Source organism: Tursiops truncatus, chromosome 3, assembly GCF_011762595.2.
Source record: "Tursiops truncatus isolate mTurTru1 chromosome 3, mTurTru1.mat.Y, whole genome shotgun sequence".
NCBI lineage: Eukaryota > Metazoa > Chordata > Mammalia > Artiodactyla > Delphinidae > Tursiops > Tursiops truncatus.
The window spans coordinates 66670134-66696541 of NC_047036.1; the positions used below are offsets into that span (position 1 = coordinate 66670134).

The 26408-nt window shown below is 36.1% G+C and overlaps 1 protein-coding gene across 3 annotated transcripts in view; it reads right to left on the minus strand.

Annotated features, from left to right (window-relative positions):
• Positions 1-26408, minus strand: part of EDIL3 (EGF like repeats and discoidin domains 3) — a 429794-nt gene that overhangs the window by 189201 nt on the left and 214185 nt on the right. The gene's annotated exons all lie outside the window — the stretch shown is intronic.

The following is a 26408-nucleotide window of genomic DNA, read 5'->3' on the forward strand; positions in this document are numbered from 1 at the left end:
GTGTGTATGTCTCTAGTCAATAATATAAATGGTGCCTACAATCAACAATTTATTAGCAATCAAAATAAATCCAGTTCAAATGGAATTGAGAATCCAAATCCAGCAGAACTAAACCACTCTCCTATCCTGAAAATAAATATGAATAGTTTGGGGAAATATTCAGCGTATCCTTAGAATTAAATCAAACAAATTAACCCTGATAGAGAAATGAATTGGTATCACAAGATCTAGAAACCTCCTCAGCAGTAACCACTGCCAATTAACACTGTCTCATTTCATCTTAATTCATTAAAATTCTAACTGACAGAGATGTTTTAGTTTCTAAATAGTCTGCCTTTGATGAATGCGACAAGAAGTAAATTGGAGTTAATAGGTAAATCTCATTATATGCAAAGTATAATAAATGTAAATGATCACTTCCTAATCTCATTCAAGGGTTTCTAAAGTTAGGAGGGCTAAAGGGACTTACCTTTTATGAATCATTATTATACCTGATGCAAAATCATACGAAATAGAAAACATTCAGCAAATTATAATAACTTCCACACTAATTTTGGACAACAGGGACAACAAATGGGATTTTGAATGAAAAAAGAATTAAAGACTAATTCAGTCAAATATCAATCACTGATATTTACACATCATTTCGTCTAAGCTCAGCACCAAGCTAGGTTCTGTGGGAGCTAGTAAAGTAATTGGAGGACATGCACTCTCCCCATCACTTTCCCTTCCTATCATCTCTCTCAACTGAAATCCTGCTCTGCTCTTATTCCCACAACTCCTTACATATCTAAATGGTGTTACTTAGGGACTGTCTGTTTATGTGCCTTTCACCCTTTCACCTAGTCAATCTGTAAAGTTTACAAATGCAGCACCCGTCCTGCACTGTTCTTTGTACCTCCACAAATGCCACACTCTATCTGGAAAACCACTAGTGCCCAATAAATATTTCTTGATAAAATTTATAACAAAATAGTGGTGCAAACAATCTGAAAAAAATTATTTCAGATGTGTGATGTGCCTTCGGATACACTACAACGTATCAAAAGTTATTCTGAAGTCCTGGGTTTTCATAGTGCTTAAAACAATATGATCATTAAACTACCCCCTCAATATCAAACAAGGACAAAATACTAGAAAACCTCTATTTTGCCCTTTCCTTTAACTTCTTTCTTATAAACAGCATCTCCTCCTGGAAGCAGATTTGGTCATCCTTTCATTCTAAGTTTATGGCAAAGTTTGGTCTAAATTTCTTTAGGCAGGTGACCACTTTCTCTGAAAAAACCATCCCTTTTGGTGTCTGGCCAAGTTCTACAGTTTGAGAGTAGAGACAATTCATGACTGTGTTCAGAAAGAATCTGAATAATTTGATCATTTTATAATATCAAACAACAGGATAAAATCAGAATCTGATCACCTCTAAAAAACAGCTGTGTACTATATAATAGACTCACAAATATCTGACACTAAAACTCTTAAGCAAGAAGGAAGGAAGGAAGGAGAGAAAGGAGAGAAAGGAGGGAAGGAAGAGTATGTCACATTCATTTTCTCATCTGATGAGATATTTAGCTCTTTTTGTCTTAACAAAAATTCACTTTTTATTTATATTGGACTAACATGCAAAATATTTTCATTAAACTTTGAAAACAGCACAAAAGTCACTGTGCTATTTATTTCCTTACCAGATGAATGTCAGGAAATGGCAATGACTGGCTACTTTGGAACATGCTTAATATGTCTTTCCCTGTATCATATCTACTACAATTTGTTTTAGGTGAGATATGTCAGAGCCTGACAAGAAGTTAAATCTTCATGTCTTAAAGAATGCATTGTCTTATTTTGTAAAGTTAGACATAAAAAGCTACTCTTTTATATACTTATAGGGAAGAAACTGAGTATTAATTAATGTCTGAAAAAGAGCACATAAGGGAAATAGAATTTGATCTTGGATTTGAAGGAAAGTTTTAATTAGGATTAATAAAAACAGGATGAAGAGGGTATTGTATTTCCAAGCAGGGATCCAGAATGAGTCACAACTTTGAAGAGAAGCGTTCATGGTATGACGGTGTGTTCAAGTACACAAATAGCACAGTTTGTCTGGAGGAGAGAGTGGGAAGGGGGTGCTGGTAACTAAGTCTGAGGAGGTAGGTAGGACCAGATTCCCATGAACTCTTAGTGCCAGCTGAGGGATCTGGCCATTCTCTTTTGGCAGTGAAGGCTTGGAGCCAGCTGGGAGGGTAGCCTCTATACCCTTTACCCTAGAAAGATTTAGAAAAGCCATATGTGGGATGGACTTAAATAAATGAAAGAAGGCTGGACAGAGACCCACCCAGGATCTGATGCTAAGAGGTACAACATATGTTTTAATTCTCAGGTAAGAGAATTACCTTACCTGAAGATTTCTCATTTTAATATTGACCTATATCATGAGTAAAATCAAACCCAGCTCTTGCTGCTTTGAAATGTTAATAGAAGGAAGTTTGCATAGTTGATGATGTGAGAACAATCAAGAGTTATTTTATGTACTATTAAGGATATGCAGTTACCGTTGTTCTTTGCTTCCTCATTTCTCCTAAGTTTTTACACGATAAGTAGTACTTAACACATGAGAATGTAAATTTAATTGAGACTAATCGATCTTTGAACTTCTATTTGTTCATCAGACCAGCTCTACAATCATCAACAATGGAAGTTAAAATTAAGAACATTTGTTTCTAAAAATAGTTACACCTTTACCCAGAGGTTAACATGAGGAGGAATGAACTGGAATTGCATTTGCTGAAATGAAAATGCTTTCTAGCCATACTTAGTTTGTGATTAAAAAAAAAAAAAAGATCCTCTACTGTTTGTGCATTTTTTTAAACCAAAAAACTACCTTGATCTAAATTCATAAAAATAAAAACATTATATTAAATGAGTTACATACTTTAATATAGTAGCAAATAAGTAAAACATTTCTGCCTATGTACACATCTAGTAACACGCAGGCTCAGATAACAGATGCAAATTACATAGAAGCCTTTATATATCAGTGTAATGCAAGAGTTCTTTCAGCGGTGAAGGCTATTTGCACTGTGATTAACACTGCAAGCAATTTAAATGGAAACAGACCTCAATTGGAATAAATCATGTTTAATTAAAGACTAGATATAAATACTCACAGAATATAATGAAATGAAAGTTAAACTTCTTTGTAATAAACCACATACATATTTCTCTGTCACAGATCATGACATTATTATTTCCAGAAAAAAGTCCTCATCTATTCCAAATATACTGGGATATAATAAATTATTTTATAACTAAGAAAAATTTGACATTGCAGTTCTATACAAAATAGGAATTTCCATATTTGATCATTTTTATAGTTCATTTATAATAATAATAGCTATCATTTTTTGAGGTTTTTAGTTCTATGACTGCTTCCTGAGAATTGTTTTTAAAAAATAACATCATTCAAAGCTAGATTTTATAATTAAGACACCCAGCTGAGTCCTGATTCCTTACTCTGAAAACATAAATCTTTGCTGTCCACCCTCTAGCTGACTGAAGCACAGTGGTAGGAGCTGAGCATGATTTCCAGATCCAAACTCGTGATGTGTGTATGTGTGTGTGTGTGTGTGTGTGTGTGTGAAGCAATTAAAAAGCAAAGCAAAGCAAAGCAAAGCAAAGCAAAGGAGGGAAGGGAGGAGAGGAAGAGATGAGAGAATAGATAGTTGGTCACAACAGCATGCATATCTTTGAAACAAAAGGTACTCTAAAAGGATGTCCAGGCACTTCTTCTGTTGTAAATAGTTACATAGATTCATTCATATTATATGCATAATTTAGTCTCTTTATCTTTACCATTATTTTGCCCTTAGCCCACCTTATACAGATTTGGGAAGGTGTGCTGTAGTCTTCCCTCTTAGGCTTGGCTTTTTGCTAACAGAAATAATGTCAACCCATGCACCCTCTAGAGATGTCACTGTGAGAAGCCTCCTCTAGTAATTGAAAAACACATATATTCATTAAGATCATTCTGAGCACTCTTGAACTTATACACATGTGCATCATGAGAAGTGCTCAGTTACTCCTAGTCTTTTTTTCTGGATCTTTGTCAGACCCATCACTGTGCAAATTACAGCCCCAAAGCCCATGAAACTGCCTTTGGAGTAGTAGGCTGTCAAAGAGTTTTTGAAAATCAAAATTATATTTGCTAGTTCCTTTATCAGTGCCTTCTCTGGGTATGATTTCTTGCCACAGAAATGATGTTGCTTCTTTTCAGATCATTATATTTAAATATTCAGAAATCCCATTCTTCATTATAGACTCCACTAGCTGGTCAGAGAGGAAATGGAGATTTGCGGAGTCTAATTGCTAGGGCATCCTGTGGAAACTTTAAAAATTAATCGATTAACTAAATAACTAATTAATTAATTCATTTTCAAACTGGCTCCCATTTGTAATCTGCAGAACAGGAATGACTGCACATTGCACTCTTGGGCCATCAGTGTCCCAATTCACCCTTGAGTCTCTCTAGAACTCCTGAGGTGGATGCCAATTGGCCCCAGTAGTTCAACTACATTTACTTTGCCAACTTGGCCTAGAATATTTTGAATATTGACCACCATTTAGACTAGGACATCCAATCCTTTTAAGGACAGAAATCCATGTAACCTCCTCTTGAGTGGAGGAAAAAAGACAACTTAATTCACTCGTGAAACTACCTCCTTTTGATCCCCGAGTATATCCAGGTCCCATGAGCATCAAGAAAGGAACAACTAATTCTCAGGCTGAGCACCCCTGTTTTGATATATCAGAAGGACACCATAACTAAGCCCTTTTTTTTCTTTGCAAAGATATAATTTCTTGGCTTCCTTATTCCCTTCTCTTGGGCTGTCTTTCCTCCTGCGATATTGTTATTGACTTAAATAGCCCGCAAGTGCTTATTTTCTAGAGTCTGCTACTTTTGACCCTTTGTAACCCATCTTCCCTGGGCTCCCCATTAGCTATTAAATATTCCCCAGACTTCCTGTGAGTGATTGCCTTTTAAAATTTAACCTTTTATATTTTTTCTTACCTAAAGTTTATGGTTTTTCAATTTCTCTTTTAAGGCTGAAAAAATTATGATATATTTCTAGGAATTCTGTCCTCCCGCTCAGGTATTGAATTTAATTATGTCATAATCGGAACTATCTACAGGATTTCCCAATCATTTTGGGGGCAAGTCAGTATATTTTCAATCTTGTGTGCTTGAACTCTGTTTTGATCTGGCCTTTTGTTCTATTGCTACTAATTTATTTTAAAGTAGCAAATTAAAATGAGCATTCTTCAATGAGAACATACCACAGGCAAACCTTTTATACTAATTTACTGATAACCCTCATTTACCAAGAACAATAGTGCCAAAAAATATCCAAGAGGTATTTAACCATCACCTCTTCCTAACAAAGATAATACTCTATGCTCATCTGTATCCTGGCATCCTCACATTTATTTTGAGATCTCAATTTTAATGCAAGAAACTTTGTTATTGGTATCCAGGTAGAGCCCACTTCTCTAGGATGTCTCCGTTTAAAATTATTTCAGTAAGGTTTTAGTTGTCTTAATTAGATATTTGGCCAGCAAGATAAGACAGCTATTCCAAGATACTTATAAAGCCAAAACCAGGGAATAGCTGTTAGGGGAGGGATAGTCAAGAGGGTGGTATAACTCAAATATTTGAGGCCTTGAAGAAATTCATAAATAAAAGCTACATGAAAAAACACAGTAGAAGCCAAAATGAACCAATGCCTCTGGTAAAATTTGTACCAAAGAGCAAACAATTGCAAAGAACATTACCTTAGGGGTATGCAGCACAGTAACTTGACCTGCAATAAATATTCATTGATTGGTAAGAAAACTGAGAATATCAGAGACCTGGGGAATCATCACCTGTACTGTGACAGTGAGTTCCCTGATTTGGGCAGATGTACCAGCCTACTTCTAAAGGGGTTCTATCAAGGAGAATGGATTTAGAACAATGCTCCTTTTAAAAGTTAGAACTTTTAAAATATACCAATGCAAAGCCTCCGCACCAGAGATTCTAATTCAAATGGACTTGGGTGGAATGAAGGCATAAATATTGTTTTATAGGAGTCCAGGTAGCCAGGGTTAACAAACACTGCACAGAACCTCTGTGTATGAAGTCCATCTATCCATCCACCCATCCTTAGTTCTCTGCTAGGTTCTAAGAATGCAAAGATTAATATATCACGGACCCTTACTTTTCTCAAGACTCTTATAGTACAGCAGATAGATGAGGAAATAATCAGTTACAGTACAAAGTGACAAGTGCTCTAATGAATGAACGCACAGTTTCTCAGAGACTTCAGACAGCAATAACTAAATTAGTCTAGCAGGCTAGAGAATGTTGAATTTTAGAGGTGTCTATCTGACTGTGGAAAATGCTTCTGAGTTATGTCAAGTCATAACTAATTACTCTGTAAAGTTATTTTTCTAAATTAATATGCATCTCATTATTCTACATATCCGAGAGTGATTCCTTATTGTCCCATAGTTCTGTGCTCCAAGTATAAAACTCATATATGTCCTTTTATTATGTATGTTATAATTTATATATTTTTGCATATTCATAATGCTTTATCCAAAATCAATCACTCTATTCTGTCAAATGCATGTTAAATTAGTTTTCTTGTAGTTCTCTCTAGTTTTAATGGTCAGTACTAAAGATCAACTATTTTGGATTTTTTCTATAGTGAGTTATCAGAAATCCATAACTGGCTAAAATGAGATGGGATTCACATGGGAAGCATAGCTAGGATTCACATGGTTGCTTTCACACACCCATTCACTCACTCATTCATTCATTAAAACTTTGATGAGCACCTTCCATGAATCAGGTTCTAAAATACTGAATATATGATTGGATACATCAGTGAACAGGGATAGTTGCAACTGTTCTAAGAAGTCTCACCTTCTATAATTGGAACATAAAAGGACACAATGTTTTCAGAGAGAACTGAGCACTTTTAAATGTCTGGATATGCACAGGGACTATGTGGAACTACTATGGATGGTGGTTACTAGGTAGTCTGGGACCAGATTTTTATGGCCTTACAAATCAAATTAAGGAGTTTGAACTTTAGTCCTTGGACACTGAGAAGTTAATAGAGAATTCAAGAAGTGTGGAAAGGGGGCATGGGATTGAATAGATCTGTGGTTTAGAAAGCTCATTTACTCTAGAATTTCATTACTGGTAACATTTGGAAAAATAATTCAAAGAGTTGGAAGGGCAGTTTATGTTGAGTCTGTATCACTCAGATCATACATACAACATGATGACTACAGCATGTATCTTTAAACATGTGGCTTGGTTTGAAATGCATACAGACTTCCTAATATTTAGGGTTGCCAGATTCAGCAAATAGAAATACAAGATACCCATGCAATATTTGGCTCATACTTTATAAAAAAAAAATTTTATCTGCAATTCAAATTTACCTGGCCATCCCGTATTTTATCTGGGAATCCTATTTGAATAGTCAACTAGAATATGATTTCTCCATATTTTCTTTCTTTCCTTTTATATAAGCACTTTAATTTCAGCATATGGTCATGCTTTCCATTCTGTATATTCAGCAGACCCCAAGGAAAACTAACTACAGTAGAAAATCTTTATTGACAAATGAGTCCTCCTCAGGCTTTTGCTCAAACTAAACTTCGTTGCTTGCAAAGCAGTTCATAATCTTTAGAGTTTACCTGTATATAAGCTTCAATGTATTATTTATATAGTTATACTTGTATACATATCAATACTTCAGCTATGTAAGAGCCAAGGTAATCCATTTCTAAATAGACAAGCAGTTATGGATTTTAGGAATAAAATTAGAACAGATGCCCATTAAGCCAAAATCACTTAAGATTTTGAGAAAAATTACTAAGAGGAATAAAAGAACTGGGGGAAAATTGGCACTCCTATCAGCAAATTAATTCATAATGGTTTGGAATATATAGTATGCATGAAACTTACAGTAATCACTTATTTCACTTCATATGCAAGTTGTAAGTAGAAGGACTTAACACCAGTATATCATTTCGGGATGTATTTTTTATCAAGAGAGGCTTTTAAGGGAATAAATTAAAACTTAACAATTCACCAGGTTGAATTATTTTTCTCTTCAATGACAGTAATTTAAAAAAAAAAAAAACACAGAGACAGTAACTTATACGAAAAATGATGAGCCGCTTAAAGCATACAAGCAATGCCACATTTAAATAACAGGCAATGATACACAGTTACATTTCATATTACAGAAAAATAATTTCACTTAGTTCAGAATTAATTTCTTAAAAATAACTCTATAACATATTAAGTATGGACAAACAGCTCATCAGGATGACAACTGATTGACAACAATTAGCAAATCCACCCACTTGTACTATGAGCTAAACCTTGTTTTAAACATTTTGTATATATCATCACACCCTTTGAGCTACTATTATCGTAACTGTTTTCCAGATGAGTGAATTGAGACATTGAAAATATAAATAATATGTCAGAGTCACACAGATGCTGAAACTGAAATTAAAAGCCAGATAATTTGTCTCAGGAATCTATGCTTTTCACCAGTTAACTTGACCACCACTAGAAAATATGAATTCTCCTTCACCTTTACTTCATACTTGCCTTCAAGGTACCACTCTATGTGCTGAGGAGGACAGAGAAGCCAGAATACACAGCCCTTGATCTCAAAATGTTTAAAATGTTCTAGTACTTTTTCATGATGTCCTACAGAAAGTCACAGTGTCTGGCAACTGAAGAAAGAATTTCGGGTGTGATCACAGCGCTGAGGGGAAGGCAGGAGGACACAGTGATTGTATGCGATGAAGTGTTTCTCTTGATTTAATTAAATGCAGTTTTATGGTTTGGTGCGTATATTCCTATTTTCCATTAAATTAACTTTATTTCTAAAGCATATTGTGATTTATCATCAAGAGCAATAAAGCATTAAATCTTAAAAAAAAAAAAAAAAATGTTCTAGTAATATTAGTATTACTGCTCTAGGTCAAAGACTCCAGTCCTAAAATCTTAGTCTGGAACACTTTTTCCCCCTAATTCCTTTATTCCTTTTAGTAATTTTTCTCAAACTCTTAAGTAGTTTGGGCTTAATGGGCATCTGTTCTAATTTTATTCCTAAAAGCCACAACTGCTTGTCTGTTTAGAAACGGATGTCTTTGGCTCTTACATTCTTTTATACTTGACTCTTAACTTTACATTCTGATGAAAAGAATACATTTATTTTTGTTTCTTTCTTTACAGAGGACATGGATCTATTTTATACATGTCAGCTGAAATTCTTATTTTTCAAAGAGGAAAATCCACATTTTTTAAGATCATTATTTGCAAGATAGCATACACATAGAAAAGTACACAAACTAATAGAGTTAAATGAATTATTGTTAAGAGACAACCTGTTTAACAGTCACCAAGGTCAAGCACAAGAACAACGCCAGCACTTGAGAGCCTTTCCATGCCTCTTCTTTTTTTTTCCGGTACGCGGGCCTCTCACTGTTGTGGCCTCTCCCGCTGCGGAGCACAGGCTCCGGACGCGCAGGCCCAGTGGCCATGGCTCACGGGCCCAGCCGCTCTGTGGCATGTGGGATCTTCCCGGACCCGGGCACGAACCCGTGTCCCCTGCATCGGCAGGCGGATTCTCAACCACTGCGCCACCAGGGAAGCCCAAGATTGAGTAGTTTAATAAAACATACTACCAGAAGGAGCTGTACTCATAAAAATGACAAAAATACTAATTTTTTCACAGTAGTTCACCTCCTGCTTTGCAGGTTATTTTCATTACTCAAGAAAGGCTTTGCAGGAAGCCTTAAATGAAGACGAATGGAAAAAAAGTAACATAACTGCAAAATTTTCTATTACTCATATATTTTTGGTTTTAGATTGGATTTACTTCTGCTATGGCTGACTATCAGAATACTGAAGATTATTAAACTATAACTGATGTTACCCATATCTACCCTAATAGTTCTTATTTCCCAGAAATTTTTCTGCAGTAAGTTCATAAAGTATATTGATATGTATGTTTCCTGCATTCTTAGGATCTATTTAAGAAGTTGTAATTTTCATATAAAAAGCATGAAATAACTCTTCTAGTTCTCTTTGCTCCTCCTATATGAGAGGTATAACTTTAACACACATGTACACATGCATATTTGACAGGATTTTTATTATTAATTTCTTTTTAATATACAGTAAGATGGAAATCTCAATGCCATTAATTACTTACTATGTAATTTCACATTTTAAAAGTAAGCCTTCAAGGCAACAGTTTCCATCATCTGCAATGAACCTGATTGAAATAATTGGCTATTTCCATAACAAGCACTTTAACAAATGGTCCCATGTCAGAGAGGAGTGGGTCTGATTAGAAACTGCATTGCTGTATTATTCTATTATCAGATTAACGCAGAAAAAGAGTTTAGCTCCTTTTAATAAAATCCAATGACTTGTGAATTGAACTAAATATGTTAATAATAAGTATAAGTGTAACCCCATCTACTTAACTTAGTTGTTTAATTTGGCCCTGCGCATAATGATTTAAGCTTACACAGCAAAACTTACTTCCCTACCCTCGTTAAATCTCCTTCTGTTTCAGAGGATAAAGTAAGGCTTATGTAGTCTCAGTTAAATGTACTACAGAGTTATCTTCAGAAGTGATGTTAATATTTTCCCAAAGTAGAATCCATCCACAAAGTACCACAATATTTAAAGTATTTTGGTTAAGTCACGCAGAGGTAGAGAACAACCAAAATCTACTGACGAAATCTATTACACTGAATATACAAATATATTTTTGAAATCTGTAGATCTCTTTATAGGTACTACCACTAAAGTATACTAAGTTCATATCTTAAAGAAATTTAGAGGTTATTGTAGTTATACATAGTTAAATACAATAGACACTTTATTTTTATCTACCTGCCATGTATATATTATATATACAATATATATATATTATATATACATAATTTTGCAGGTGTACAATTATTTAGTCCATGGCTTTTATGTTATTCTAGCCTATTCAATATCAATAGTAACTCATTATACAAGTGAGAAAATGATCTCCAGAAATTACCTCCTCTTATTCTCTGTGCCTTCCAAATTTTCTTAAATAATTATTTTTCTTCTTCTATTCATTATTTTTACAATCTTAACCAATATATATAAACCTGCTGTTTCTGCATAAGCTTTAGACATTAGAGCTATACATCACTTTTCACATTTCTTTCCTGCCCCTAGAGTCCCACTGTTTTTCTTACTACCAAAATGTTATTTATGTTTTTCCAACACGTTCTGTTTTATGGTGGTATGTCAGTCAATGAAAGCTACAGTTAGTCTGTGTAACAATCACAAACCTCCGTGGCACATAATATGCATATATTTATTTCCCCGTGAGAGGTGGTGGTGTCAGGAGATCTCAGGTGGGCTCCACAGAGGAGCTCAGCTTTGACCTAAAGATACTGCCATGCTCAGCCCCTCACTGACATTTGTGCTCAAGTCTGCTCCCTGTGTGACCATTCTGGGATCCAAGCTGAGGGTATAGCAACTGTCTTTTGACCTCATCCATGTGACAACAGAAGTTCAGAAAAGAAAGTGAAACATCCGAGACCTCTTAAAGCCTAGGCTCATTCAGTTAGCCAAACCAAGTCACATCTCTAAACTCAAAGTCAAGGAATGAGAGAAATATATTCCTCCTTCACAGGAAGATCCAAAGTCACATATGACAAAGGGTGAGGATATATGGAGGGATGAAGAATTGGGGCAATAATGCCGACTGTTGTATATTAATTCTCCAATGTCTTGTGTATAATTAATTGTAAGAACTAGAAAATAAAGAGCATTTGCAATAACATGATGATATATAAATATTATTCACTATAGAACCAAGGAGAAAAATGTTACTGTATCTCACCAAAAATGTACCACACTATGGAGGCACAAATCTACTTCCTTTTGATATATTTTATGAACTGTTTAAAATCATGTCTCATTCAAATGCTTCATATTTACAGAGGTTTTTTTCTCTCATTTTTTCTGGAACATTTAATTGTTCTTCTTGTTGCAAGAAGTATAAAGGTATTCACCATATGATCACAATCTTTCCATATGTTGATTGAAATTTATTCCCATGCTTCTTGAAGACGTTCTTGTGGAGCCCTCTGGTTTCTTGGTCTGAGTTGGGCTGACTGCTTTCCAGGTATGCTGCGAGCTACCTGCTGGCACTTCTTTTCCTCGCTCCCTTTCTTTCCTTTTATACTTTCTTGGAGGCTGTTTCTTTTTCATATCCACTTTTCATTTGCCAGAGAACATCTTCAGGTAATTTTCATGAAAAGAGTAAGGAAAATATTATTTTGTGCCTTTGTCTTATTGTCCCGGCACCTGAATAAAATCTGGCTGGTAACAGAAGTCTAAGTTCAAATTCATGTATCCCCAGAAATGTAAAGGTACATTCATTTTTTCATTAAATTCTAATATAAACTGTCGCTGTCTGAGAAGTTTGAAGTCAGTGTAATTTTTGTGTCTTTAGAGTTAACATGTTACCCCTCTTAGGGATTTGGGGATTTTCTCCATATGCAGATTTCATTAAAATTTATCTGGATACATCTTGATTTGTGTTCACTGTGTTGGTACCTCTTAATTCAATATGAAGACTTGTTATTACCTCCAATTTCTCTATTTTCCCTGGATCTACAAAATTAGTCCTATGTTCAGTTTCTTAAATAGATTCTCCATGTTTGCTAAACATATATCTCATGTTTTTCATTTCTTTATATTTTGATCTAAGTTTTGCAAGACTTCTCCAACTTTATTCTTGTACTGCATTAATTTTTGTCCAATCATAGTTTTCATATGCATAATGTTTTTTCAATGCGACATTTTCTAGTTTTATGAATATTATATTTTCTTTATGTTTCTAATTAAGACGTTTTAAAAAGGTCTCGCTGATCCATGGATCACGCTTGCTTCGTCTTGTATCAGTTATTCTATGTGCTCATTTTGGATCTTCTGTTTTGCGTAGTTGACTTCAGTGATTGACTACTTTTCCGAATGAAAAACTAGATTGATTAATAAACTTAACTGGTGTGGCTTCTTCAACCTCTTTATAAGTTTATTTTTACCAAGTCTTCCCTCCTACATGGAGCGACTGACTGGAAACTCTAAGCACGCGGGAACGTAAGGAAGCAGGCAGCAAGGCCCCCTCCATTTACCGAATGAAAAAGGTTTTATTCAGTGATACCTACTTCCACGCTAGGAACCCAAGCTCTCCCCAAGGAAATTCTGATTAAAGTTTTTAGACAGCAATCTCCCAGTTTTAGACTCGGAAATTATGCTTTGTATATGGGGTGGTGGGAAATCAAAGGGTCGCTGGGGTCGCTGCTGCAAAGATGGTTCTTAATGAACGAACCTGCCTTCTGTCCACTCATCTCTCTGTACCAGCTGACTCCAGGTGACTCCTAGCCTGCACTCTTCCCCTAAAAGAAAAATAACCTTTGACACTATTTCAGACTTTTCCCCTTCAAGGATGTAGGTTCTTGGCCCCCTTCTCTATTAACATTATTCGTTCCCACATTCCATCATCTAGAAATGTCTAAAATCACTGGGGTGCTAATAGTCCCATCTCACTATTTTTGTACCATTAAAATCCTATCCCTTAACAAAAATCTTCACTGTCACTTCCAAGAGATCTGAGGATCTGAGAATAAAGGGTTGGTAAATATGTATGTTCAGTTTGCCATCATGAAAGGCTAAATTTACATAAGTAACTGAATAACTAAAAATTAGGTGGAAACATGGAAGCAAGAGGAAGATAATCCATTGGGGCATCCTTTTCCCAAACAACTTCACTAAAATGTTCACTATTTATTTTAACAGTGTAATACTTTACACTATTACAAGGTTGTTAATAAAATAGCTTTTTAAGCACTTGGAAACCAGCCTCTTACTACAGTCCCTTGGACTTAAAGATGGCCCTCTGGGGAGGGTGGCAGCCCCACACACAAAATCGTTTCTTCTGACTGTTCACTAAAGTTACAGGAGAGCATATTCCCTGAGACAGCAATAAGTTCAGTACCAGAGTCTGTTTAGGAAAGCTTCAGGAAAAGTTATTCCTTTTTTCAAATCGAGCATCCACTAGATAACATCTTCATTATATTCATTTGAGACACCAGAACACCATCAGCACATGTCAGAGACAGAAAGAGAAGTCAACACAGTTGGACGCCCTCCTTCTCCAGTGCCACCCTTACCAAAATTTTTGTTCCAGAAATTAACCATGATCCACAATTTTTCTATAAGTTTCCTTACATGAAGAAAGAATAGAGGATTCTTAATAAACCTCTGAAAATATCTTTTTTACCATTTGATTCTAATAAAAAGTTGAAGAGTATTTGACAAGAATCTCAGTATAACCCTTTACTTCTTCCTTTAAAACGAAGTGGGGGAATTACATCATTGACTCTAAAACAGCTTTACATACAATCCACATGTGAAATAAGGTGCCCAGTAAATAACATCCAAACTACCATGAAGAATCAAGATGAAGAAAGGGGTTGGTGATTGTGGGGGGATAAGACACTCAAGCTTTTCAATTAAACACACACACTCACACACACACACACACACACTCACAGAGTTACACAGTTTCTGGAATTATTTACTTAAACTCTATTTTCTTGAATATTCACATTCTGCACATTCAACTAGTTTTAAAATTACAAAGCCTGCTTCTATGTTTTCCTAAAATCAATTTCTTGGACCGCTTCCATTCTGCCCACATCATATAACTCAGTGTCGCTGACAGTGGCAGAGCTGCCAATCTGTGTGATCTCTGTAAGGAGGCCTGTGGAGAGAACGATCTAGAAGATGATGAGTATTTTTAATTCTTTTGAAGTCTTTTTGGCAAATTCGTTTTTCCCATTTAATTACTCCTCATTAAGATGTGTTATGAATTAAAAGTAGTGGCATATAGAAAAGTAAGTGCATAAGTTACTAAATACATAAATATTCAGAAGACATAATTAAAATAAAACAATACTTCAGCCTTACAATCTTGCATATTTTGGTGACAAATAAAAGTGTTGGATGTTTCTGAAACTTTCTAGACCACAATAACTAGAATATATTACTGCCAAAGAAGTGTCACTATAATGAAGTAGCATGCTGCATATAACTAAAATATTAAAATAGTACGCAGACAAAACTGGTAGGCACAACAAGCTTCATTACATAAGAGGAAAGAGAGAAAAGAACACCTTTGTAAAACCAGATGTCCTCATAAGTAAAAGTAAAAATAAATTGAAGTCTGACTGGTTTATAAATCTACCAATTATATCGTACAGAGTCAAGTAACTTTTGGCATTCTCATTTCTCTACTTTTATCTAGCAATTCACAAAAAGAGGTAACCTTAAGGGTTTTACCAATTTACTTCTTAACTCTCAAAGTGAACCCTGCTCTGATATTTTAAAGAAGAGTAGCAGCATTGAAGAGAATTAAAGTGAATACTGGAAAAATAATTTATCCAATTCCCACTAGCAAAACACAAGAAAGTTCAACTGCATTCATACACAGCCAAATATGTCAGCATTTTCTCAGAGACATACCTTGAATTATCCTACAAAACAGAATACTGGGAGATGAAAGAGCATTCAGAACATCAACACAGAAATACACTGATTACTAAAACATAATTTTAAAGTGCTTCCAGCATACACAGATACTTTTATATTCCATAGTTATGTTGTGCATAGTCCTACCTTATTATAAGATAAGCTTTGCATCTATTTGCTATTTATGCCTCAATTACATGGTGAGATTGGATAGTTAAAAATAGATGACATAAGAAATGTTTGATTTTATGTCCTAAAACCTTTTATCTTAAGATGTGCAAAAAAACTATTACTTTGAAAAAAAGTATTTATGATAAATTCTCCATTTTCTGTAACAAGGTGTTTACCTTAATTTTTGAAACATTCAGGTCGAGATGCAATTGTGTCATTCCATGCTTTTGTGTTTCAGTGTCATCCTCAGTATATTGATCTAATAATCATACTCTACTACCCCAAATATCTCTAGTCATTTCATATCCCCCAAACTACTTTATTATAAAAACCCATAAAATTAACCCCTGTAGTGCCTATAACAAAGGAACAAACAGAACAATAAAAAGACACAATGTACATTTTTATTATATGTTAATGATATCCCCGTTTCCTATACATGTACAGCCAAGTGGAAATATTTTAGCCACAGGCATCTCTAGAGATTCACTCTTTGCCACTTTGCAATACAAATTAATGGGTAGAAACTTCCATTCACAAAATAAGGTAAAAGGCAACTAGCTATCCATTATAAATAAACAGTGCATTTATGAGTTAGCTCACCTTAAATCATTGTATGAAAACTAGGGTGCATTGTTTACAAGTACTGTATTTCTCTGAGGTCTGCATAAATCCCTCTGACTGAGGTTTTATATTGTTTTGATAATCCTAATGGACTACAAATTGTTAGGTAGAAAATGGTGTCTTTGAGGTTAGCTAGAAGCAGAGGAAATGGGTTAACATAAATATAATAAGACATTCATTTGTCTTATAAGTTGAAGCGTACGTACATGAGCTCAGATGTTGTATTTTTTTCTTTCAAAAAATGTAAATACTCTTTAGTCCTTTCTAATCATGACCTCAAAATTCTTGATCATATATCAAGTATTACTAAATGAATATATTTTTTACAGTATAGAATGTATGTAGGAAATATAAATTTTAAAAGAATGAGAAAGGTTGCAATACAATTTTTAAAGCATCTTCCTAATTGTGATGGCTTCATATTACCATTAATATCTCAAAACATGGTATCAACTCTGGGTGAGTTCATCAATAATAATGGTAGACATAAAATATATATCATGTTGACAATCTCAATTTGGGGGCCAATCTCCTGTTAGCTATGACTAGTTTGACACAAATTATCTCATAATTTTTTGTGCTTAGGTCACAATAGAAGAAACCTTAGCTACCATTTTCTTCTCTTCTTGCATCATTGGCAATTTCTCCAATCTGACATTGCTCTGTAGATTTCTTTTTAGGCCAATTGTGGATTTGGTGAGGGTTAATTTAATTGAAAATAGATAACATAAGCAGCCACATTGTGCTGATAGTGTGCTGCTCTGTAGAACTCCTACCTTCCCACAGAACCTCTGCACTGGTGACCCTCTGACAGATAAACCCAGTGAGGTGCCTCTGTCAAACCACGTGGCAAATAGTAGTATGATTAGTATACGTAACTGTTAACAATAAGAAAACATAAAAGTTATCTTACTTTCTTTGCACCTATCAGGATTGTCTCTTGCACTCTTCTGGGGTATATGCACCTCAGTGTGGAAACAACTACACTGTAGGTAAAGTGTCTAGGAAGATGGATCTGGGGCTGTAACATATGTCCTATTTCTTTTTAATCATAAAACCATGCTCAACTACTTATGACTTGTAGAGAATAACTAATAGTTAATAGAATTAGACTTTTCTTATTTCAATTCTTTCTAATCTAATGAAGTATTCCAAATTTAAGAAAAAAATTGTTCTTCAGCTAACTTCAGGGCAATTGCCTTTCTAAAAACTGGGTTTGGTATGACTAATCTTGTACTCAAGCCTATGTATCTTGGACACGTGCTATGATCACAGTGTGACTATAAGAGAACGATCCACCCAAACAAACAAACAAAAAAATGAACACTGGGTTCTTTATTAACCAAAGAGTTTCCTAGTATGTAAGATTTAAAACAAAATAAAAACATCCTTTATCTAATACTAGATATTTATTTCTATCTATCACTGAATCAAATCTTGAAGCAGCTTCCATAGTTTTTCTGGTTACTTTTGGGTAAAAAACTATCCTTAGCTTACTTTCAGTTAATAAACAGTCACTTATATTTTACATACTAAAATAAGTCCACTCTTGTAGCATCTAAAAATCCATAATCATACCCAATTTGGAAATTTCTTCCCCAGCTTAGTTTTACCTTAGGCTGGGAAAAGTGCAGTGGGGAAGGAGCAGGCCCTCCCTTAACATCTGCAGTGTGTCTTACATGTCTAAATATTTAAAAATCATAAATAAGGTTAATAAATTGTAATATATATATTAATTGTGTGTGTGTATATATATATATATATATATATATGCCTGCCTGGAGAGGTCCAAAGACAAGAGATTGTGACTGAAGCTGCCTCTACCTGATAATGGAGCAAGGGCAAGGTATTGTTTGAGGAATGGACGGCATTTGTAGAATATGGTAGGAAAGGGATGTGTATATATAAAGGATATATATATATTCTCCTACATTTCTAACATGGTGGAAGACTAGGTTTCAAATGAGAATCCCAGATACTTCAGAGTTCCAGAAAACAAAGTGAGGATGCTGGGGGAAAGGACTTTCAACCCACCCTTCTCCATGGATACCCAAGCTCTACCTCCCACCCAGCAAACAGCTACCCAACGGCCTGTCACGGGGCTGAGGCGGGGTATGCACACTAGTGACACAGTCCATTCATGGCGGGGCAGATACAGAGAAGAGGCATGCATAGGCCCTGGAAGTATGTTGGATGCCATTTGACAGAGTATTCTGGGGTCCTGAGTACCTTGAGCATGGTCTAGAAGAGGGGAATCTGTCTCCAGGTGGGCATGCTCCTTATGCCCATTGACTCTTTGCCCCACAGAGAGGGTTGATGCCAGAGGAAGGCCAGAGCAAGGTTGCCAGTGTGAGATACAGAGCAGGGGACCCTCCTGGCAGTGTCCAAGGAGAGAACTGGGAAGGAAGTGAGGGACACACTCTCTCTCATTCCAACCCATCCTCTACTCTCTAGCTGTATTTTGGCCTCTCCAGTTTCAGAGTAGATGAGATGGAAGTCTTCCCTGATATTCAGGTTGAAATATGGCATTGGTTACCCTGGATGTGGCAGATGTGTAGTTGTGAGCTCATTCTCTTGTGGGGCAAGTTTGTAGGTTCTTTGAAAATATCTCATCACTAGGAGTTCTTTGCCTCTAGCTTGCCTTCTCGGATGGGTCACTATGCTCTGCCCCCGGTTCCCTGAGGACCACCATGTTGGCGGGTCAGAGAGCTTCCCTGGGCTTTCTACTTAGGCTCCATTCCTTTTAAGACAGCACAGTTGCTTGGTTTGGGGTCATATGTGACCCACAAGAAATCCACACACATCCTTTCCCTGCCATAGTCTACAAGTGCCGTCTATTCCTCAAACAATACCTTGCCTTTGCTCCATATCAGGTAGGGGCAGCTTCAGTCACAGTCTCTTGTCTTTGGACCTCTCCAGGTAGGCATTAAATCACCAGTACGTAAGTGAATATAAGAAGTCATTGCAAAACAAACAACAAAAAAACAAGTATTGTATTGCTTTCTGATCTCCCATGGTTTCTTTTTCCTTTATTAGTGATAATGTACGTAATATATGCCATGTTTTTTAAAAGGAAATATTTGGAGGAAAAAAGGTTGTCTGCTTTTAAAATCTACCAAGGCTCATGAGTTTTGTACTTGAGAAACTTTTAAAAATAAAATGGGAAAAGAAATTAGAATCTCAAAGAGTGATTCTGCTTTCAAATGGCAAAACCAAATCATGTCCAAAGTCCCTGAAAAACAGAAAATGACCAAAAGGTTCATTTTAAATATACTCTCTGAACAATTTGAGAATGGCAGGCCATAAACTACAGCAGAAAGATAGCTGGCAATAAACATTTTTCTTCAATCCAATCACTCTGAATAGGAAAGAAAAAAAATTATGTTCTCAGATAAAACGTCATTTACATTCTTACAAGACCACACTTAAAGAGAAATTGAAATAAGTCATATTGCCTGTGAGTTTAAAATATCAATTAAAAAAACCCCCAGAGACCATTGAGAGGTAAACTACCCCAAGGAAATAAGACAATTTCACATCTGTTTAGTTTTTGATATATAAGACCATCAACACAAAAATATACTAAATACCTTATATGACTTTATAAGTTAAAAAAGTAATCGACAGTACAGGAACTTATCTAAGCAGACTTCAAAGATTAACCAGTGTATCTAGAGATAACAATCTTCCATCCTGAGTCAATCCATGTATGTCACTTAGGGTAATGTTGATAGTAATGCATTAACATGGGCATTATGTTATCTTTTACTGAGAGAACAATGCACGTAGCAAGTCTAACAAAAGAAAAAAAAAAATTCACAGGTGTAGACTTGCAGATATACAATGAACTTCATCCTAAACGAAGACACAGAAAATGACTCTAGAAAATGCTAGCCATATTGTCACCAAAAAATACGTTATTAATGTCTAAGTGGACTCTATTGCTTGCTCTATTCAAATATGGTCAATCATTTATACACAGCTTCTTAAAAATTTGGAGTAATTGCTCTGCCTCGAAAAAGGCTGACTTGGACCTCTGGAGCTGGCCATGAGGGATTTATCTTTATTGCTATACATGCTGCGCTGTGCTGTGCTGTTCTCATTATATATGCCAAGCCAACATGGAAGCATTTGGAATAGTTATTTATTTTTAATATATACCCTGCTTTTCTACAAAGCAGTTGAAACAGCTTGCAATAAAATCTCTACAAATTAAAATAGCTGAAAATAAAAATAGATGTCCAAAACTGATAAGTAGAGTGGGAGCAATAGGAACTCAGGATAGAATACTTACTGGATTTGAACACTAAGTTTGCCTAAGCCAGCCAAGCAAAACAGCTTTTATAGTTTTCAGTATCTGATGACATGGAGCATCTTTGTACCTCAGGAAAGAAAAACACGTGCTTCCCTGAAGTTATATGAAATATACAAGTAGTGCATTGATAATGTGTCCTCATATTTATTCACTCAACCAATATTTATTATTGTATACCTACTATGAGACAGGCACATTGCTAGATATAAAGGGTAAAGTGATATATAAAACATACACGTAACTCTGCCAAGTAAGGGCAAGTAACCCCAACAGGTCTAATGTCTAAAGACAAAACAATTCCAATTATCTCTGCTGTAATTCACCATGGTTTTCTCTAGGTTTCTATCTTAGTATTCAAACAATAAGGAAGGGTTTACTGAGCTCTTCTAGTCACTCATTTATTCATTAATTCATCAACTATATTTTGAGTACCTACTACATGCAAAGCACAATTCTAGGTTGTGATCAGGAATCGAGGATGACTCAGGTGGAAAGTGTCTTTAAGCTACCTAGGGAGATGAGAAATACACAAATCAATACAAAGCAAGGTAGAAAGAAGGAAAAAAAAGTGCCATGCAAGGTGGAGAGTAGGGGGGCTTTCTTGCTTAAGGATGGACTGGGAATCATGGAAGTGCTCCTGGAGGAGCCGGGGCTGGCTTTATAGACAAGTGATGAGGGGAAGGGCTCCCGGCACAGAAAGCACATCAGCAGAGGCAGCACGATGGGCATTTAAGGAATGTGAAGGAAGAATGGCAAGTGCTCACTTGGGTGACACATTTGGTGAATAAAGGGGAACACAGAAATAAAGTAGGGAAATTAGGTCAGGGCTAGATTTTAGGAAGAGAAGAGGTTCAGCTTACGGAGCTGGTACCCCTAACTGTGCCGCTTGCTATGCGAAAGCTGGCAAAGGAAACACACAGCTAGACTCTTGCCCTCAAGGACTTCATGATCTAATACGTGCATGGCCAGGCAAATGCCAGATGCTTGCATTTAATTATTCTCATTTACCTTTCTTCTACCGCATGATGCATAGAACTCTATATAGAAAGCAACTACATACCTGCCACAGCTCTGGGAAGGGCACGGATTCAAAACCATCTGATCAGAACCAGCTCTCCCTGTGCGTACCTTTTATGTGTGACTAGGGTTCTCAGGACCCATTTCTCCCACAAGTGTAACTCTTGTGCCACGTGCGTCTCTGAGTGAGGCTGGAGTCTGCCTTACAACATTACTCTTGAAGGATTCACTGCCTAGGCTGCAAAAACATAGCTCACAAAGCTCTTGTGTTCAGTCTGAAGAGATGCAGCATTAAAGCATATACAACAGGGAAAACGCAGCATTGGACTGAGCTGGTACGAAGGTAGAGGAAGAAAAGTGACTCCAAGAAAAACAGTGTGCTGACTGTATACCACAAATAATGGCAAAGACTCTCGCAGCAAAAGTGGCAAATGGCTCTCTAGATAATCTTGATGGAAAGCATCACTCATCACTCCTTCACCTCTCAGACAAAGGGGTCACCACAGGCAGGGCAGCATTAACATAATCACTGTTTCTGGGAGAACCTTAAATGCTGAATCAAAGCTCGTAAAGTAGGCATGGGTGGACCTTCCTCTGTGTGTGTATTTGCATTAAAACATGAATATGTGCAGATGCAAAGGATCCCTGAAATAACTTTCCACCTCACCCCACCCTTGCTTCCTCCATATTTACCATTCATCTGGCAATAACCCCCTCACCTTCAGTGTCTCTACCTCACTTTGTTTTCATCTGTCCTCTCTCCTTTGCCTAAAGTTTCAACCCTCCATCTGAGATTTCACTGTCATTCCCACTCCCACCTCTTCCAGATTATTGAGTTAAACAATATTAACCAAGTTTTAAAAATTACTTAACAATTAGTTATCAAATAAATTGACAATCAATGTATCGACAATCTATTGGCCTTCTCCAAAAGGAGGAAAAAATGGACAGTCCTCAAACTTATTTGGCCATAGGAGTCTTGCTAGATGACATGTTATTTTTCTCCACACTAATTTCACAAGCTACTGAAGGCAAATTCTTAGAGTTTTTTGTTCTTCCACGGAGCCCAGCATCATGGAAGACAGGGTATTAGTAGATGATACATTAATGGGTTAATTGTATAATAGACTAATGGTTTAGTTATTCCCTTATTCAAATATTTACTGAGTACCTACTATGAACTTTTTAGGCATAGAGAGCAGAGCAAAAAGTAAACAAATCAAGCCCTTGCTCTCAGGAAGCTTACTGTTTAGAGAAAAATAAATAAACAAATAATAAATATATAATATTTCAGGTGGTGAGGAGTGCTAAAAAATAAAGAAAAGTAAAAAGGTTGGAGAGTAGAGATAGCAGAGGAAGGTTTTACAAAATGACATTTTATTCAGGGTAGTTGGATAAGGGCACTCTGGAGAATTACCACTTGTGCAAAGGTCTAGTACAGAAAAGAAAGGGAGAGAGTCTTGTGGTTCTCTTGGAAAGAGAGGTCAGGTAAGTGAACACAAATGCAAAAGCCCCAGATTGGAAGCAGGCTTGGATGTTGACGGGCAGCCAGAACGGTGTGACCCCAGCTGAACCAGCACCATGGAGCATGGTTGGGAATAAGGTCAGAAATGGCTGGGAAGAGAATGCATCAGTCTCTTGTGGTCGATACAGGACTTTGGATTTTACTCCAAGTGCAGTGGGAAACCGTGGAGGGTTTTATACATAGAAGTGACCTAACATGAGCTGTGATCTAAGAGGACCACTCTGGTTGTTGTTTTGAAAATAGCCTAGGGACAAGTGTAGAGACAGCACAATCAGTAAGAGTTTGTCCTGGCGGATAATGGTGCCTCAGGGAAGAAGTGAAGGTAGTAGGGGGTGATCGGAATGTTATATAGTCTTTAAGTAATCACAGAGCATATAGAAGACATTGAGTATAGATAACTCTTCTAAGGCGCTTTAATGAAAAGCAGACAAATGGAACCAAAGTACTAATGTGTTTTGCTCTCTCTCTCTCATTCTCTTTCTCTCTCTCCCCCCGCACACCTCCCCTTCTCTCCCACCCTCCCTCTCACTCTTCCTCTCCCTCTATTTCTCTGTCTATCTCTATCACTGTGTCTATGCCTAGTTCTCTCTTTTCTCCTTCCTCTCTCCCTAGCTATTGAGAAGGTGTATACTCTCAATGACAAGATTTCACTTTTTTAAATTGAGGCATCTAGGCTTCCTATTCTCTCTATTGCAAAATTCGCTCAGATAAAATCAGTGTTTATTTTAGTACCAATTTCTTCTATAATGACTAAAGAAAAAGTATTTTGGAAACTAGTCAGAAATAATAATGAAAGTTTATAAATGTACTTCTAAATTGTCCGTAACACTTTCACATATATTAAATTGTCTGGGCATCATTAACTTGGACCTAAGAGAAGGCAAAGGGCCCAGTTATTTCTATTTTACAAAGAAGGAAACCAAGGCTTAGCATAATCATTAGTTCAAATTGATATGACTTGTTAATAACATAGAAAGAATTCAAGTTTGACTCTCTTCTACATTTAACTTCTTAACCCCCTTAACAATCATGCCTTTACTATTCAAATTAACTATACTCATTTTATTTAGCAAGAGTCAAAAGCAATTCCTTTACTTACCACCGAAAGAGTCTTTTTCATGTGGTTGGGAGGAAGAATACTCATTTAGAAATGTTTTAGTTTAAGATGTATCTTATAAATTGATTAAAACTTCCTGAATATCTAAGAATAATTTACTTCCAAGGAATATATTGCCTAAAATTTCTCTAAACTTATAGGCTGCAGCGTGATTGCAAAATCAATTAGGAATCGTGAGAGCAAAACTGATCAAGTTATATTCTAAAGGCTGATGTTAAATACCCACTCAATGCAATTGTGATTTCCGGATTTCCGATTAAAATGTAAACGTTGTCCTCTTTTTCAAAATCATTATTGTATTTTAGTATGTAATTGTATTTGTCTTGATTTACATATCACTTCCATTATAATGTTTTCTTTAAAATACACTGTACTATATTATTATGACTCAGCTAATGTGAAAGATAAAGTGACACAATGTATCTGGCCATCATCAAAAAGTCTAGAAACAATAAACGCTGGAGAGGGTGTGGAGAAAAGGGAACACTCTAGCACTGCTGGTGGGAATGTGAATTGGTACAGCCACTATGGAGAACAGTAAGGAGGTTCCTTAAAAAACTACAAATAGAACTGCCATATGACCCAGCAATCACACTACTGGGCATATACCCTGAGAAAATCATAAGTCAAAAAGAGTCATGTACCAAAATGTTCATTGCAGCTCTATTTACAATAGCAAGGAGATGGAAACAACCTAAGTGTCTATCATCGGATGAATGGATAAAGAAGATGTGGCACATATATACAATGGAATATTACTCAGACATAAAAAGAAACGAAATTGAGTTATTTGTAGTGAGGTGGATGGACCTAGAGTCTGTCATACAGAGTGAAGTCAGAAAGAGAAAGACAAATACCGTATGCTAACACATATATATGGAATTTAAGAATAAAAATGTCATGAAGAACCTTGGGGTAAGACGGGAATAAAGACACAGACCTACTAGAGAATGGACTTGAGGATATGGAGAGGGGGAAGGGTAAGCTGTGACCAAGTGAGAGAGTGGCATGGACATATATACACTACCAAACGTAAAACAGATAGCTAATGGGAAGCAGCCGCATAGCACAGCGAGATTAGCTCGGTGCTTTGTGACCACCTAGAGGGGTGGGATAGGGAGGGTGGGAGGGAGGGAGATGCAAGAGGGAAGAGATATGGGAACATATGTATATGTATAACTGATTCACTTTGTTATAAAGCAGAAACTAACACACCATTGTAAAGCAATTATACGCCAATAAAGATGTAAAAAAAATTAAAAGTATCTAAATATAACCAATTTTGTGTCATTTGAAAACATCAAATTTTGAAAATTCAATATCTTAAATAACATCGTACACATTTAAAGCATCGATTATATATGTATATATGTATATGTGTATATATACCTTTTTTCTTTAAAATTCTAGATTTTATCCTAATGATGCTGTTAAAGGCTAAAAACAAATGTCAGTAACAAGGCATAATGAAAGCTATAATAATATATTATACTGCCCAAGTTCATGACAAGAAATTAAGTAAAAATAAATAATTATAATGCTATTGAAATTAATTAGAAAAAAACAAGTATTTACGACCCTAGTGTAATCCACTTGAAACGACTTTCCAAATCTGAACATTGTTCAGCTCCCCTCAAGTCCTCATTACCACCTCAGTCCAAGCCACCATCTTCTTGCCCCCAGCAGAGCCCATTCTTCACCAGTGGTCAGAGTCATTCTCCAAACAAATGAATTAATATACTCCCTTGCTCTCCGCCCTCCAAAGGTGCTCTTCCAATTTCAATAAGATTAAAAAGTCCTCTCTATGGCTTACAAGGCCCTACCTGATCCAGTCCTTGACCAGGCCTCCTTTCTGCCTCCCTTTTCATCATTCATTGTGCCCCAAGCACACACCCCTCTTGGGACCCCAGCACTCGCTACTCCTTCTGGTTTACCTGGATGACCCCTGACATCATTCACATCTCTACTCAGG